This window comes from Mirounga angustirostris, unplaced genomic scaffold (genome assembly GCF_029215605.1).
Source record: "Mirounga angustirostris isolate CCGP_5_RB_7025 unplaced genomic scaffold, mMirAng1.0.hap1 SCAF_6, whole genome shotgun sequence".
Taxonomy (NCBI): domain Eukaryota; kingdom Metazoa; phylum Chordata; class Mammalia; order Carnivora; family Phocidae; genus Mirounga; species Mirounga angustirostris.
This window is the reverse complement of record NW_026991714.1, coordinates 101,293,783-101,310,642: the sequence shown is the minus strand read 5'-3', so window position 1 is coordinate 101,310,642 and position 16,860 is coordinate 101,293,783. Positions and strand designations below refer to the sequence as shown.

Genomic DNA, 16,860 nt, shown 5'->3' with positions numbered 1-16,860 from the left:
GGTTCCAGGGAAAGCTGGGGATCCAGGGACAGCCAATGAAACCCAGCAGACCCCAACCAGAGTGAGGGAAACAGCTTTCCCCATGGGGTGGTCATGCTTGACTTGTCTTCTTCCCTTTAAAAAACCAGAAGAGGTGAAATCTCCATGGTAAATGGCACCTTTCATTGCCTATAGAGGAACGGTGTTTTCAAAAGGGCCGGGAGGGTTTTATGTTCTGTGGGTTTGGGACTTAAGAGGCAGGTATTCAACCAGGGTTGGGCATAAATGTCCCTTTGCTTCCCAGACCTTTTCTGCATTTGGCACTGGAGACATAGTGTGAACTGGATTTCAGGAGAGTGGTGTTTAAAGATCCTGAAGAAAGTGCCTGACCGACGCCCTCAAAATGTCAGAGACCCAAATTCTTGTGTTAGCCATCAGCGATTCTCATCTGTTGAATAAAGCAAATCCTCTGGAAGTGTCTGGCGGGAAGTACAGTGCTTTAAAAAACAATCTAGGAAGGTCAGATCTCAGAGTGAGGTCCGGGGCCAGCAGCAGGCAGGAGCACCTGGGAGCTTGGTGGAAATGCATATTCTCAGGCCCCTCCGCAGACCTCTTCAACCAGAATCTCAGGGGGGTGGGCACAGCAAGCTGCCAACAAGCTCTCCAGGTGAGTCTGGTGTAAAGTTTGAAAATCAGTCTTCCAGAGCAATATTTTTCAAACTCCAGCTTGCAATCAATTTGGTAGGTCGACGAGCTTTTTTTTTTTTTTTATAAAGTTCAACAGAATGGTATAGAACTGAAAATATCAGTGTGTGTAATGTGTGATGAAGATACATATGGGCTTCATAAGACTTTTGTTTCGTTTCAGTTCCAGGTATCTTTGTCTGTGGTTTTGGTCCAAAGATTGAAAACCACTGTTCTGGAGCTGGTATGTACCGACTTCAACCGGCTCCCCTTTTGTAACTGGTCTGTATCAGGAGGTTTTAAAGAGCAGAGTGTATGGGTCCTCCCCCCACCACAATGCCCTCATGGACACGGGGAACAAATGAGAGGGGCTGCTTTGGGGCACACAGCCTTCTTAGAACGCTGGCCTAAAAGTTAAACTCAACTGTGCATTTTCCCGTGTTTATAAAACTTTCTGCCTCTCTACCGCCCCCTCTTCTATGTATATATGTGCACGAAATAACTAACTGGTTACATCTGGGCGGTGGAACTGAGGAGTGAGTTGTTGCTTTCTTCTCTGTTATTTGTCCATTTTACTTGAATTTTGCATAATAAGCATCTATCACTACTATAAAAACTGTAAAGTCATTACTTAAAAAAAAAAAAAACAAAGCTGAGGGTTCATTTCTGGGTGGAAATAGAAGAAAAGGCATTTCCACAGGAGGGCAGGCAGCCATTAGCCCAGGGGCCAAGCTGCCTAAGAGGCCATCGGGCCTGGCCAAAGTCTGCCCTAAGGCTGAGCCCAAACCCCACGTGTCCCCAGAGCCCTCCCTGATCCAGCCCGAGGCCATAACCAGTCTCCCAGAGGAACAGCACTGCCCACCTCCCCACCCCCCCCATCTGTCGCCCTTTCCTCCTTAGGAAGCCCTTTTGCTCCTCCTGGTCCTCAGGCCAGCCCTGTGCCCAGCCTGGATTCTTACCACCACGATCACCTTCATTCTCCAGATGAGAGAGTAAGGTTCAGAGAAGCTAAGCAACCTGCCCAAGGTCACCCAGTCGGAGATGCAAGGCCGAGACGTGAAGGGCAGGGTCTGCTGACATCAAATCTCCAGCACATTGCTCTCCTGGCACTATTTCTTTCTCTGACTTGCCCCATTCTTAGGAATTAGAGTTACCATTTGCTATACAGCACCACATATATATGCCAGTAAAGAAGGAGGTTAGAAGGGAAGGAGGCAGAGGAAGGGAGGGAAGGGGGGGTGGGGGGGGAGGAGCAGGGGAGGCCCAGGTCACACTCAGTCTCACCAGGGAAGGCAGTGGAGAAGGGTGGACCTGTCTGTGTGAGCCCCCACACCTAGGGGACTCTGAACCTGCAGTCAGTTTGGCTAAGAGGCAGTATGTCCGGTCAGATCACCAGCGTGGAGCCCTGACCCCACAGGCCACAGCTGCAGGCCCCAGTCCAGCCAGACAAGAGGGGAAAATGGAGAAGAGGCAGCTGGGAATGCAGGAGAATGCCACCCTTGGAAGCTGAAGCTAAGGGGCCATGCTGGGGCTGCAGGGGCTGAGGGATGTGGGGGCCTTTGTGTCTCGTGGGTGGAGGCCAAGGTGACTGCTGAGGGGGCTGGGATGTGGCAGCCAGCACAGCCTGGGAGGGAGCACTCACTGGCTTAGCAATGACCCCGGGCATCATTTAGCACAGGGCTGGGCCCTGGCCCCTCCTCGCGGCTGGGGCGGCTGGGGCGGCTGGGGCGGGCGGAGCTGGCATCCCGCGCTTGCAGACGGGGCTGAGGAAGCTGGCACTTGGCCCCTCTCTTGACTCACACTCCTTTTCCAGGTCCGGCCCACCAACAACAGAACAGGCGCCCCCAAACCCCTGTGCTCCTTCCAGAGAGGTGAGTTTCACCCCAAATGACACACTAACTGTCCAGGCAGCTACTCTCCAGCTTGTGCCTTTTACCTTAATCCATTTGTACCTTTCCAATTGTGTACCATGGGCATATATTACTTAATTTGTAAAATTTAGTCAAACTAAAAAAAAAAAAAATTAAAAGCAGGTATTAGTTTTCTACCTATAGAAGTAGAGGCAAAGTTCTTTTGAGATGAGACTCTCCTTTTGGAAGTCATTTTAACAGGCCTTTGAATTTAAGCTGAGGCAAAGCCGGAAAGGAAAATCTGGAGGCAATGAGAAGCAAAACTGCCCCTACAGTCAAACTAACAGTCTACTTTCCCTGCAAGAAAAGCGACAACTCTCCAGAAATTATTCCTATAGTAATTGAGGGGAGTAACTGGTTTGGGTCCCCTCCCTTCTGAGTGTGGGGGGATAGCCACTCCTGAAGCCTGGGGACTTCTGGGGGCTAAGGGGGGACAGGGTCAGGAGGAGCCACCCTGCAGACCATGGAACCCTGGGGGATCCCCACATATCTGTGGAGAGGGCACCTGGAGTTAGGCTAACCTGGGGCTTGGGCACTAAAAAGGGGATGAGAGACCCCTGAGAATCCGGCACCTGTCCATTGAGTCACATGCCGGGTAATCACCTAAGCCAGGTATCTTGTGGAGGCCCTTTGTTTCCAGGCCAGGCCCACTAAGGTGGGGCTGGCTCTGGGGGGGGAGAAGGGCCCAGCCCAGAAGCCTGAGGAGGGCCCCTACGGCTTCAAAAGTGCTCCTGGAAAAATGGTAACTCAGCTCAAGGGAAATCAGAGCTTTTCTCTCACCCCAGAGGGTCATTCTCACGGCAACACGGCAACACGGCGACCCAGTGACTGCAGACCGAATCGGAAATGCAAGCCTGAGAACAGAGCTGGCCTTACCCGGTGTCAGAGGGGAGACTAGCTCCTACCTCCTCCTGTCCTTGCAGAGAGAAGACTAAACAGTCTCGGTTTCTCCCCTTTCAGGCCAGAGGAGTTCAGGTGAGCCAGAAAACCTCGATAAGCCTCAGTGTCCTCACCTGGAAGATGGGGCTAACCATGCCTCCCTCGTGAGGTTGTGGAGGGTGAGGGCACCATTTAGCACAGGGCTGGGCCCTGGCCCCTCCTCGCGGCTGGGGCGGCTGGGGCGGGCGGAGCTGGCATCCTGCGCTTGCAGACGGGGCTGAGGAAGCTGGCACTTGGCCCCTCTCTTGACTCACACTCCTTTTCCAGGTCCGGCCCACCAACAACAGAACGGGCGCCCCCAAACCCCTGTGCTCCTTCCAGAGAGGTGAGTTTCACCCCAAATGGCCACATCAGCAGGGTCTGCATGGCCAAGAAGCTGGGGGCTCTCTGCCACCTCCTTGGAGATCCACCATCTTCAAGAAACTCTGGGGAGTGATTCACACTGAAAAATGAAAACTCTCCTGGCACTTCCTGTCTGCACCACACCATTTGGCAGGCATAGGTTCATACACCCTAGCTCCTACAACTCTCTGGTGGTTTCATTTTGCAGCTGGATCGTGGAGCACAGGCACAGCAATAGTTGGACAGCTGAGGATTTGAATTTGGCTGTGTGACCTTGGACAAGTCACCTAATCTCTCTGGGCCTCAGCGTTGGCATCTGTAAATGGGTACCTTATGCAATCAGACTGATGCAAATAAATCACCCAGCCTGAGAATGCTTAGTACATAAAGAGCTCTCAGGTACTCAACTGTACCTACCAGGAAGGCAGAGGCCTTTGGGACCTGGCATAGTGCTGGGCACATAGCTCACCCAGGCTTTACTTTTTCAAAGTGATTCCAACACTGGAATGCCCAGAATTCCAATCAGAGGCCTGGCAAGGATGTACCTTTGGAAGTTCTTCATGCCTATCACCACTTCCAGAAGCTCTGCCACAGCTGAGCTTATGAGTAAGGGGTGTGGTGGGGACCCCAGGCAGGGAAGGGAACTCTGGCAAGGTAGAAAACAGCAGCCGGGAAGGAGAAACCAGGACAGGAAGCCAGAAAGCTGCCATGGCCCTGCTCCCCCGGGGTGGGGGGGTCCCTAGCAGGACTTTGGGCACACGGTCACCAGGGGCCCACAGAGGGCAGACCGGCAGGTAGGCAGCAGACAGTGAGGCTCAGTGATGTCAGGCTTTCCCAGAATGACTCAGTGGTGCGCCTGGCTGTGAATGGTGAGCTGTGTGTTATGGTCTCAAGGGCTCCCTGTCTCCGTGCCCTCCGGGCTGGCATGGATCTCTCCTTCCCCGTCCCCTCCTGCCCTCCCTGCCCCAGGGGCCCATGACTACAGCATCCGGGTGCCGCTTCGGGCTGTGACCCCCATGGTACTGTCATGTCTCTCCAATCTCCACACGGACAGACCGAACTGCCAGGGAGACTTGGATTTCATTACTGCCCCCCACTGCTCCTGGCTGAGTGATCCAGGGTGGGTTAACTGCCTCTCCGAACCTCAGTTTCCTCATCTGGAAAATGGACACATGGCTAACAACCCTGCTGGGCTGTATGGGGCTTACTTAGTGAGACGGTCTATAACTACCTGGCACACAGCAGGCGCTTAGCAAATGGAAAGTATGGCATTCAAGAACCTTGACACGACCTCAATTGACATTTCTAGCTGCGTTTATTTAAAAAATAAGAATAGGGCGCCTGGGTGGCTCAGTTGTTAAGCGTCTGCCTTCGGCTCAGGTCATGATCCCAGGGTCCTGGGATCGAGTCCCACATCGGGCTCCCTGTTCGGCGGGAAGCCTGCTTCTCCCTCTCCCACTCCCCCTGCTTGTGTTCCTGCTCTTGCTATGTCTCTCTCTGTCACATAAATAAATAAAAAATCTTAATAAATAAATAAATAAATAAATAAATAAATAAATAAATAAATAAATAAATAAATAAATAAAAAATAAGAATAGTAGCTCATTCTTCTTGATGCTTACGGTATATGAGGCACTGCTCCGAACACTTGTCTAGGGACACATTTTCTTCTTCTATCACCCCCATGTGGTGGGTACTGTTAGCATCTCCATTTTACAGATGAGAAAACTGAGGCACAGGGGGATGAAGCACCTTGGCCACAGTCACACAGCAGGTGAGGAGCAGGGCTCCCTCTCCTTGCAAGCAGCCCACCTCTAGAGTCTGCACACTGCAACCACAGCTCCATCCTGCCTCATCTCCGATCTTCATGCACCCTACAAATTACACTTCGCCCTTCTCTGCATTCCAGCTGAGCCTTCCCACCCTGTGCCTTTGCCCAGTCTCCCTCCCTGCACCTGCATGCCCACCTCGTCCATGAAGCCCTCCCCCTGTCCTCCCTCATGTCCACCTGTGTGGGCTCATCACAGCTGGACTCAAAGGTAGTTATCTGTGCCCACATCTCCTCTCCCTTTCTAGCCTGGGGGCACCTTCTGCTACCCCTAGGACACCCTGTGCAGTGTCAGGCATGAGCAGGTATGCAGTACCTGGACAGGCGAGGCCCGGGCTGAAGCACCTCATGTGTGCTCCCTGGGTGGTGGGGAGGACAATCGAGCACTCGGGGGCCCCACTACTTCTGCAAGAACGGCTCAAGGGCTGTAGCTGGAACCAGCCCCCCGAGGCAGCCTGCCAGCTGGGCTTCCTTCTCCCTGCTCAGGGGAAAGGACTCGGCCACAGGGGCAAGTCTGAACCCTGGAGGGGCTGGACGGGCTGGACAGACATCCTTCCATAAGGGGACAGGACTGAGAACCACTTGCTGATGGGGTTGAGCAGTAGGGCCCAGAGTGCAACCACCCCCCGGCCCACCTAATTCAAAGGGGCCTCTCAGAAGGTTTTGGGCCCATTGTCAGGACCCCAGCCCAGCGCATAGGATAATGACTGAGACAGGTCACGTGCCCAGGGTCCCACTCTCCTGTTTCCACCCAGTCCCACACAAAGCCTCTGGTCCACATCAGCTGCCTCCTCCAACTCACCACGACTCCCCTCCCACCGCCGCCCCCCACCCACACTCTGACTGCTCCCTAATGGGAGCATCCCGTCCTGGGAGGATGGACACTATCCTATCCTACATGGCGAAGCTTCATGTCACATCCATCACTCTCAGTTCCATAGTCAGGTGGGGACTCACTGGGCGTGTGGACGCACTGGGGACACCAAGGGGAGCAAGGCAGACACTGTCCTTCCTCACAGAGCTCACTACCCACAGGAGACCACAGACCACGAAAGCAGCAATGGCCATGCAGCGCGGTGAAGTGTGACGAGGGGGACGCGCAGGCAGCCACAGGGAGGGCTGCTGACCTAGGCTTCCAGAGGGGACACCCAAGCGGAGGCCAGAGGCTGAATGGGAGCTGGCCACAAGAAAAGCAGGAAGGAGAGGCTGGAGAGGCTACAGAGAGCTGGATGCCTGTGTCTGAGGAATGAGGACAGCTTGGACCAGGGGACAGCAAGGACAAAGTGAGGGCTGGGGAAGGGGAGGCTGGGCCATAGGATCCACCTGGAAGGTCACAGGGCCCGTGGAAGCCACCGGCATCCCGAGCAGCTGGGCACCATCCCCGGGGCGGGGCTTCTGTCTTGCTGGGACACCCCGATCTGCTAGCTCCTCCTCGCTAGTTTAAAACCCTTCTCCTGACACAGCTGTTGGCAGCCCAGGTCACTGCCAAGGGGAAGCAGCGATGGGCAGATGGCCGGCCTTGCAGAAGAGGCCGTGGTACCATCAGGAATGCCCTGTGCGGGTCAGCCTGGGGGTGGGCCGGGGGCTCGAACCTCCACCCGCAGTGCCCTCACAGGGCTGTGGCGACCCCGGAAGCCAGCCTCCCCAGAGCCGCCGAGCCACAAAGCAGCGGCCCGGCCAGCGATGGAGGGACTGTCCTCTTGGGCCTCAGGCACGGCAGCACGCTCGCGCACAGGGCAGGGCCCCGGGGCGCGACAGGGCTCTGCACGCCCGAGCTGGGCGACGCGGGCAACCTCTCCGGCCTGTGGGCTTCGGTGTGCCTGACTGCAGAACGGCAATCACGAGCTGCCTCCCTCACGAGCTTCCTGTGAGGACCGAGCGAGCGCGGGCCCGGAGGGTGTGAGGGGCCCAGTCCCCGCACGTGCTTCCTGTGTACCTGACCGCTGGGCACCTGGGGGATCCCCACATATCCTGCAGACGCAGGAGGAGCCGGGCCGAGAGGAAAACAAGACTGGGGGCCCCACCTTCCGGGTCAGGGGTGTTTCGGTTCTTCATTGCACTCCCCCCCCCCCCCCCCAGGAGGCTGACTTCCCCTTCCTCACAGGTGCTAGGTTTCTATCTCGGGCCTCTTCAGGTACATCTGTCCCTGACCCTGCAGCGACAGGCCCCAGGCCGCGTCCAGAGCAGAGGCAGGTGCCCGCGGCCCGGCGTCATGCAAATTGTGAAATGTCGTGCTGGAAATTGGTGCAGTCCCAGTGGAGGGCGGGGGCTGGGGGTGGGGGGGCGGCCGAGTTTGTTTTCAAAATATTTCCTCAGATAGCACTGCTTTGGCTCCGACCCCCCTAGCACTTTCCAGAATCCTGCAGATGGTGCGGCAGCTGGAGGGGAAGGGAGAAAAGGAAAGTGGGGAAGAGAGCTGGGGAGGCCCGGGGCCACACGTCAGGTGGCTGTGTGGGCTTGCGCCCGCGCTCTGCATGTATGAACAGGCATGCACGCACATAGAAGGGAAGCAGTTCCGCCGGGAGAGGGGGGCTTTCAAACGGCGAAGCTGGGGAGCCTTCTGAACCAGAACTTCCCTCAGAAGCCCAATGTGTACAGCCGACAAGGCGGGAGAGGCCCGGAGCCTCCTCCCATCAGGCCTCTGCGGGGTCCCCATTGAACTCTGGGGCTCCGTGGAACCTAGTTTGAAAACCGCTGCTGCTAAAGCAATTCCCACCCTTCCTGGGGGCGGGGGGAAGTAACAACACTTTTAAAATAATGAGCTTTCTGAGGGAAGATGAAATTATTTTCCTAATAATTCTAATTTAGGTCTAGTACAGCAAATGGCACACATTCTGAGAATCAGGGCTCAGAAAGTACAAAGCGACTGATTCCACTCACCGACAAGTTTGTGGGTGCCTCTCTGAGAAGTCTTGTGAACCTGAATCTGAGTATCTGGGCAGAGGGTGTGTGGTGAATAATACTTGTAACACTGGCCTAGTTCTACGTACAGGCACATTTCTCAACTCCTCACAGATACTGCTTCACTGACAGCCCTATTACCTATGACCTAGTACGATTAAGAAACTAAGGCCCAGAGAGGTTAAATAACTTGCCCAAGGTCACACAGCTACTAAGCAGGACTGCGAGCATTCCAGCTTCAGGATATGTGCCCTTAACCGTTACGTAATTTGCCTTTTGGAATGAGTATGTCCCTGTGTTTGCGTATCTGTGTGTGCATGCACGCACTCATGCCTATAAATGTTTTGGTATATAATGTGCCCAGCTGTTTACTGAAATATTTGTGTGTGGGGGACACATCTGAGTGTGTGTGTGTGTGTGTGTGTATTTCAGCCCATGATGATGTGATGGTCTGTGAGTCCGCGGGTATGCACCTCTCCCCCCGCAGGGCTACAAGTTATGGAGCCCACCCCCAAGTTCTCTCTCGGCAGCCTGGTAGCAGCATGACAAACAGGCTCCCTGGCCGGGGGGCAGGACCCAGGGCCTCCCGGCAGTGCCTGCTCCCCAGATCCCAGAGGTTTCGGTTTGCCCACCCAGCTCGGTACAGTCACATACAATGGAGAGGCACCCCAGCCACTCTCTGGGTCCCAGTCGGGAACTCCTCCCACGCAGAGCTCTGGTTCTCCCTTCTCACTAGGCACTGCTGGGGTTTAGAGTGGCTCGACTAAATGCACTGAAGTTATTAAGCTATCACAAATTTGCTTCCTACCCTATAGACAGAGCAACTCTCAACCGTGCTAGAGCTCCTTGAAACCTTTGGTGTGAACTTACACCACCAGCACCCTAAGCTGATATGGCCTAATCTGCTATGACTCCGGCCAAAAGCAAAGAACCTTGACATTCTAGTTAGTCCCGAGAGCCCTTCAAGGTAAATGTACAGGTTGTGAGGGTTTCTTCACATGTGAGCCCCACTTTGTGTGTGGGGAGGGGGACACGAAAGGGGAAAATTAGCTTTGGTCCATCCACTCTAAACGGACGTTTAAGATGCAAAACTTCATCAGGTGCCACACTGGAAAAAGCCCCACCATTCTCCACCATCAAAGTCCAACTCACCAACTGGGAGACCACCCTCTGCCTCGCTGAGTGGGGCCAAAGCCGGGAGGCTTGCTCAGGTGGAGCAGGGCTGAGCCGGCACTCTAGGTGGACTTTCCGCCCTCATGTTCCTCCTGGTCCCAGCAGCCAGCGTGCCAACCTCCCGCAGCACAAGGACAGGCCAGCAGTCCGGTGTGTGTTCCCTGACTTTTAAGGCTCCGAAAGCCAAGGAGGAGGGGTTGGACAGGGGAGAGGGGAGGGAGTGGGGGAGCCGGTAAAAGCAGCCAGTGAGCCAGGTGTAACCATGGGAGGTCAACACAGAGCTTCCCGGGGCTGGCCTCCAGGATGGCTGTTTACTTATGGTATTCAGGAGACGCTCAACTGGGAACTGGCTTATTTATTTTCCACACTTTCCTCCAAATCCTTTTCAGAGAGTCCTCTAGAACCCCAGTGATAAATTTCTCAGGGCCCAGAGAAACCCACAGTCCTTCAGCACACAGCCATCTTTGTGGAGCGGGGGGGGGGGGGGGGGGGGGGGGGAATGTGGAGGGGAGAGGCAAGAGGGGGAGGAATGAGGGGGTGCAGTTGCTGGTAGTTGGGGTCTCCCGTGGCCTGCCTGCCCCCTCTCTCCATGGTGGTGGATAAGGGTGGGGGGAGCAACCAGCCAGATCCGGGGCAATGGGGCCAAAGACTGAGCGTGTCCACCTCCAAGCACAGAACAAACTGTCCAGCTGGCCGGGGACTGCCCCACACCCAGCCGTGGAAGCCTCATGCTCAGGCAGAACAAGCAGCATTCTATCATCTATTTAGTCATCAGAGAAGAAGAGATGACATTTATTTCTTTCTTCTGTTTAAGGAATGAAACGCAGAGCTATTTTCCTCCTGCATGACTTCATGACAGGCAGAGACCTCTGTGAGCGTTTCCTCATGGCTAGGATTCCCTTGGCTCTGCTGCTTTATGACTTCCCAGCAGGCCCGAGACCCCTCCCTAGGCTTCACCCATCACCTGACAACGGTCCCAAGTACTTCCCTGTCTCAGACGCTGGGAGGGAGCCAGGGTGCAAAGATAAGCAGCCCCTGTCCCTCGGGTGGGGCAGTTTTTCCCCACACCCAGTCTCCCAACTTCCATCCTGGACAGCATGCCCACTCTGCAGTGGAGGCAAGAGAGGGTTCCAATACCTACAGCTCAGCTCTGTCAAGGCTCTCGAAACTCACCCACATGGGCTTCCTGGGGAAGGTGGGCAGGGGCCAGCCAGCTAGTGCTCATCCTCTGCTCCTTATTTAAGACTGCCAGTTTTTCCTGGGGCGCCTGGGTGGCTCAGTCGGTTGAGCGACTGCCTTCGGCTCAGGTCATGATCCCGGAGTCCCGGGATCGAGTCCCGCATCGGGCTCCCTGCTTGGCGGGGAGTCTGCTTCTCCCTCTGACCCTCCCCCCTCTCATGTGCTCTCTCTCACTCATTCTCTCTGTCAAATAATAAATAAAATCTTAAAAAAAAAAAAAGATTAAAAAAAAAGACTGCCAGTTTTTCCTGTATATGGACACCTTGGGCAGAGATGGGGGTGGGCAGAGCCGTGAGAAGCACCCCTCTCAGCCCTTATGGGGTATAGAGTACCAACCAGACTGAGAACACAGCCGTCCCTAAGTGCCTGCAGGGCTGCCTGGAGGCAGCATAGCCTGCAGTTCCCTAGGTTCGTGATCTTGGGCATCCACCGCACCTCTCTGAGCCCCCTGTCCTCATCTGTAAAGTAGGGATGATAACCACTGTCCCTCTGTGGGGCATGTGGGGGAAAGCATTCGCTAGGGACCACCAGGTGAGCCATGTGTCATCTTCCCCCACCCCAGCTCTGCCCACCCATCTCTCTTGGGGACCAGAAACCACCTCAGGGCATCTGGCAGGTGTGGGAAGGACAGCCACCAGGCAGGAGGTGGCAGGGGAGGGCTGGTTATCCCAGATTTCCACTCTGGTGAGGGCCGAAGAAAGGAATAGAGTAATCCATTTGAGAATGTTTGCCTGGCCATTTCTCCCAAACCCAAACTTATGCCTTGTATGGTCGTAAGTGGCAGCTTTGTCCCCACTTCTCGGATAAGCAGCGAATCATCTCTCACTGGAATTACTGCACTATCTCCCTCAATACTTCCAAATCTCCATCATTTCCCGACTCCAGTCCTACACGGAAGGTTCTAGCAGCCTGGAGCCACCCAGACTTTGATTTCCCATGGCCCACGGTGTAACCCAGTCTGGGCAGCGTGTGTGGAAAAAGGACTGCAGTCAGAGGCCCCAGGACCATGTTAGTGTTAGTAAGTAGCTTCTTTGTTGCCATGGAGAACCAGTAGGGACCGTAGAGACAACCTGGCATGGTGGAGAGAGCATGAGTTCCAGAGTCAGACTGTTCATGTTCAAATCCCCAGCTTTGTTCCTCATTAGCTGTGTGCCTTTGAAAAAGTTACTTAACTTTTCTGAGCCTCAGTTTCTTAATCTGCAAAAGAGCGATAAAACGCTAACTTCATAGGGATGTAGGGCTTAATGAGATAATGTACGTAGAGCTCTTGATTCCCAGAAGACACAGGGCGGGAAGGTGATATGGGGAAGGGACTGGCTGCAGCAGTCCCCCTGAAATCAGAGATGGCCAAGTCCAGGTCACTCCCTCTCTCATCTGGGGCCACAGTTCTCGTGCTGCCCACATACTTTGCTAATTTCAGCACTGAGACCATTTCGAAGCTTGAAATGCAGACTGAACCTAGTCACAAAGGGGCAGGGGAATGACACATTTCCTTGTGATTCCATGGCCAGGTTGTCCCATATCCTTGCACACTCTCAATCCCTCACCAACAGGGAATCACTCCCAAAACTGCTTCTGATCCCAGTTCCAGGAACATGAGATGTTTCGGCTCCTCTGGGAAACACATTCCAGCTGACACAGAGGAAACCACCGGATGCTCAGTACAAGGACTGTGACTACCCCTCCACCTGCTGCCACTATAGAGCCAAGCCCCTGCTGGAGGACATAGCCCCTAGACCCTTCATGAGACCCATCTCCAGCCAGGCCAACAGGAGCCACCAAGAAACACAAACACCACCCCCTGCTTAGCCAGATGTAGACATAGGAGACTTTCCTGCTGCCCCTCTTAGGGGAGCACAGGCCAATGGTGAGATTCAAGTCCCCAGTGCCAGCCCACATGGCACCCTGGAACATGCTGCTTGGGCCACTTCTCCAGACAAATCAGGCAGGGCTTCCTGGAACCATTCAGGGCCCCCTCCTCTGCAGGAAGGCCAATTCCAACCCAGCGGAGGCCACCAGGCTTGGCTCATAGTAAGTCCTTAGCAAATATTAATTGTTGGTGCCATTAATCATCAAACAACTACTTGCTGAGTACCCACCATATGCCAAGCACTGGTCTAGGTCCAGGACAATCCCTGAAACACCCTGGGGCCACAGCACACCAGGGCATCTGAAAGCAAACACAGCTTCAGGTGCCTGAAAATAAATAGGGCTCCCGCACAGCCCTGGTTTCTCCGTGACCTCGGGAGTCTTAGACATCCCCCACCCCCGTGAACACACACACATATACGGCTGGAATCTCCTCCGCTGGTCCTCCTGGAAGTCCCTCCGAGGAAGCACATCCGCTGGGGGGGGGGGGGAGGGGTTTGTGTGCTTTCCTCCAGGCCCTGTCACTGCCACCCCACAGCTGTCCCGCGCAGCGCAGCATCGGCCTGCAGCCTTTTCTACTCTGCTCACGGAGCCCAGCACGCCGGGTCCGAGTTTATGAATCACTCCCTCCTCTCTCCCGGCCTCGCCTCCGGAAGGGCTGCGCACACCCAGACACATCACCAAGACACCGAGTTTCCACACCAGACTCGCTCCTGATGAACCCCGAGATCCGACTGCAGTATTCGCTTTCCCCTCCCCACTTCTAGCCTCGGGGTGCCGGCCACGACTTTCAAAGACAAGACAGCCCTTCCCCGGCCCATCGCGCTTTGGGAGCTCCTCACTGGGGGGCTGCAGGGGCAGCAGACAAAGACCGTGGATTTATTTGAGGGCAGGAGGGCATGCTTGGTCTAAAGATCCAAACCCCGGCGCCCCCGGAACTGTAAATTTCGGCCTGCTGCTCGTGCGGGGTCGGCGTGGCTGTGCTCCCAGCGAGTGCGCGGTGTGTCTGTGGCTTGAATGATGATGAGCTGCGAGTACCTGGCAGCTGTGAATCTGAGCGCGGGTTAGGTCTGGGGGTCGCGGGTGCCTGCGTGGAGTTTTCCCCGGGCCGGGAACTACCTCTCCCACGCTCCGTTTCGCCCCCTCTTCCTCCAAAGTTTGGCGGGCCGCCCGGACAGGGGAGGTTGCGGGGCGCACGGCTGGGCGGCCTTGCCCGGGCCTCAGAGGCGGTTCCGGGACGCCGGCGCCCTACTTACCCCTGCCGCCAAGCCTCCTCCGGCGGGGGCGGATCCGACTGTCCGCGTCTGCGGTCCGGCGCCAGCAGCATCCGCTCGCAACTTTGCCCTCTGCGCAGAACGCGTCAGAAGCGGCTCGGCGGTTCTGATCCCCCGCGGCCAGGGCTCTGCGCCCTCCCCGGAGGCGGTGGCGGCGGCGGCGGCAGGGGGGAAGGAGGGAGGGAGGCGCGGCCCGGCCCGGCCGGTTCGCACGCCGAGCGGGAAGCGGCGCCAGGCGGGCGCCGTCCTGCGCAGCGAGCCAGCGAGCGAGCGAGCGAGCGAGCGGTCCTGCCTGGCGCCCTCCCCGCTCGGGCCCGAGCCGGCGAGCGGCCGGCGGCGGCGGCGGCGGCGGATTCCTGAATCGCGTCCAAGGCGCCCGGGGAGCCCTCCTCCTCCTCCTCCTCTCCTTCCTCACCCCACCCAGCTCCCAGCCCAGTGCGCCCGGCAACTTGGGAACCGTTGGCGAAGTTGGCGCAGCTCGGGCTACGCGCCGGCCGGGCCTCTAGGTGGAAGGAGGGGAGGAGAGGGAGGAGCTGAGGGGGGAGGGAGGGGGGAAGGAGGGGGCCCGCCCCCGCCCCCGGGGAGCCGCGCGCTCCAGGACCCCTCCGTGGGCCTTTGTTCCGGGCGCTGCACCTCCGCCCGCCTTCCCCGGGGGCTCGCTGGGGGGCCGCTGGGATCCCCCACCCCCTCCCAGAGAGGCTGCGCGGAGCTCCCGGCCCCGGGGTGGTTAGGTGGGGGGAGAGGCGGCGTGGAGATAGATCCTCGCGGCCTCGCCCTGCCAGAGCCTCCCAAGCCATTACCGGCCTGCCATCCTATCTCTTCCCCGAGAGATCCCTCTGGCTGCGCTGGTTCTCGGCCCCGGGGCGGGGTGGGGGTCCAAATGATGGTCCCCTGGGCTTTCAAAGACCACAGCACACCCTCTCTGGGCGGTCACAGGTCACCCACCCACCTTACCGCCTTCTCGGGCCTCCAGTCAAGAGTTCCCTTAGTGGGACACCTGGGAAGCCAGAAGGAAGTGGGGTCCCCGCGCACCAGCCAGGGCGGCTTCGCGTTATCTTCCCACCCTTCTGGGCAGCTGGCGTCTCCGGCGGAGGGTGGGGTGAGTGCTGCTGGCCGAGGAGTGGGGACCGGTTGCCTCCCACACGTGGGGCAGCGTCCAGCTAGGCAGCGCCGGCTCGTGGGTGCAAGGCCAACTTCACCAGAAGCGTGGTGAAGTGCTGGGAATTGAAAGAGACTCCCTGTTCGCTGCCCGAATCCTGTGGTGTCCTGGGCTCCGGGGCTTTGATTTGGGCTTGAGGCTTTTCTTCTCAGTCTTTTCAGCACTTAGCGCCATAAGCTAATTGAGGCCTCTTGAAGACAGTGGTCCTGGCATTTAACGGGATAGTATAGGGTTCAGAACAACAAGTCATTCCCCGAAAAGGAGAAATAGGAAAGCCCCCAAAGGCAAAAACCTCAACATCTGCACTTGCCTCCACTGTCATTTTCAACATTTGTAGAAAAGAAACCCAAACAGAACAGAGCATGGTCCTGGCCTTCCCCAGGGGTGAGTCCTCACAGGTGGGGGAAGTCAGAGGTCCCTGTTCATTATCTGGGTCGGAACCAGCCCAAGCTGCCCCTGGGACTGTGGACTGGAGGGGATGTGAGCAAAGTGCTCCAGATTGTGAAGTGAGACCTCAGTGTCTCTTTTGGCAGAAAAACCCAACTGGGTGCTTCAGTTCTATTATTAACAGTTCTGTGGCCTGCTCCAGGGGACTAGAAATTTGGTGGGAACTGAGATCTAAAGTCACCTCCTGGGTAAGCATCCTGAGGCCCTCTCCACATCTCCTGCTACCTGGGCCTCATCCACAGGTTGTGGGCCTCTGCTCTAGAATCAGTCTGTGTGCTCTCCAACCAGTTTCCAAATCAGGAGGGTTTCTCCAGACCCCATCATCTCTTCTTTGAAGGGAGGGCCTCTTTGCAGCCTCACAAATCTGTCAAGAAGCTACATTTAACTGCACCTGCTGGCCTTATAAGGGAGGTCTTCCGGTCAACCACATGGAATCTGGGATTTTATTGCCAGAACTTTATAAGCACCTCAGGGGATGCAAAGTCTGAAATCTAGGACTGTGTCACCCCCAGATTATAGAGCAGGGACAGTGCTACTGAGGTAGGGGTGGGAGGAGGAGCACAAGCGGCCACTGCGAAATTCCAGTGTTCACCCAATACTTCTGGAGCACGTATTGGATACGGGGGCCCAGAGAGGTAGACAAACCTTAGTCCCACCTTCTGTCCAGAGAAGACAGACCTATATCTCAATAAATTCTAGTGATACTGTGTGCTATGTGAGAGGAGGCTGGGGCCGGGAGTAAGGGGGTAGATGTCTCCAGAACAAGATCACAGGCTTGCACAGCTCCGGGGGTCCCTGGAGTTGTTCAGTGCTGTAGCCTTATTCTTGGAGCTGAAGACCCCAGGCCTGGGCTTCAGAGATGGACTGGAGTTCTGCAGGCAGAGCAGAAGGCAGAGATGGAACAGGGCTTTCTAGGTGAAGGCACCAGCAATTGAAAGAAACGGGTTCCTTTGGGCTGGCATGACAGCCAATCCCTGGGCCTTCGGTTGAGGGTATCTGGCTTGCAAATGAGAGGGGAGGGCAAAGTTCTGACAGGACATTGGGGATTTTCATCCTAAAAATGTTTCCAGGCTCAACTTCTTCCCACAATTGCTCTGCCAAGAGATTTGGTCTCGT

General features: G+C 56.3%; 1 protein-coding gene and 1 long non-coding RNA gene across 9 annotated transcripts in view; one reads left to right on the top strand and one right to left on the bottom strand.

Moving 5' to 3' along the window:
• CHST3 (carbohydrate sulfotransferase 3) overlaps positions 1-15,248 on the bottom strand; it is a 35,035-nt gene extending 19,787 nt beyond the window's left edge. For 2 of the 7 annotated variants that reach the window (XR_010412468.1, XM_045878024.3), the window contains exon 1: positions 14,121-14,670. The gene's annotated coding sequence lies outside the window, so the exon portion shown is untranslated. The other 5 variants (XM_045878025.3, XM_064594783.1, XM_064594780.1 and 2 more) reach the window with 5 other exon arrangements.
• Positions 2,400-5,894, top strand: LOC135364772 (uncharacterized). Of its 2 annotated transcripts, XR_010412470.1 has the most exons (4): positions 2,400-2,534; positions 3,359-3,548; positions 3,780-3,837; positions 4,063-5,894. It is a non-coding gene; the product is annotated as an uncharacterized LOC135364772 (long non-coding RNA). The 2 variants fall into 2 exon arrangements; XR_010412469.1 differs by lacking the exon at positions 4,063-5,894 and having other exon boundaries at positions 3,780-3,908.
• Positions 15,249-16,860: the final 1,612 nt, after the last annotated feature.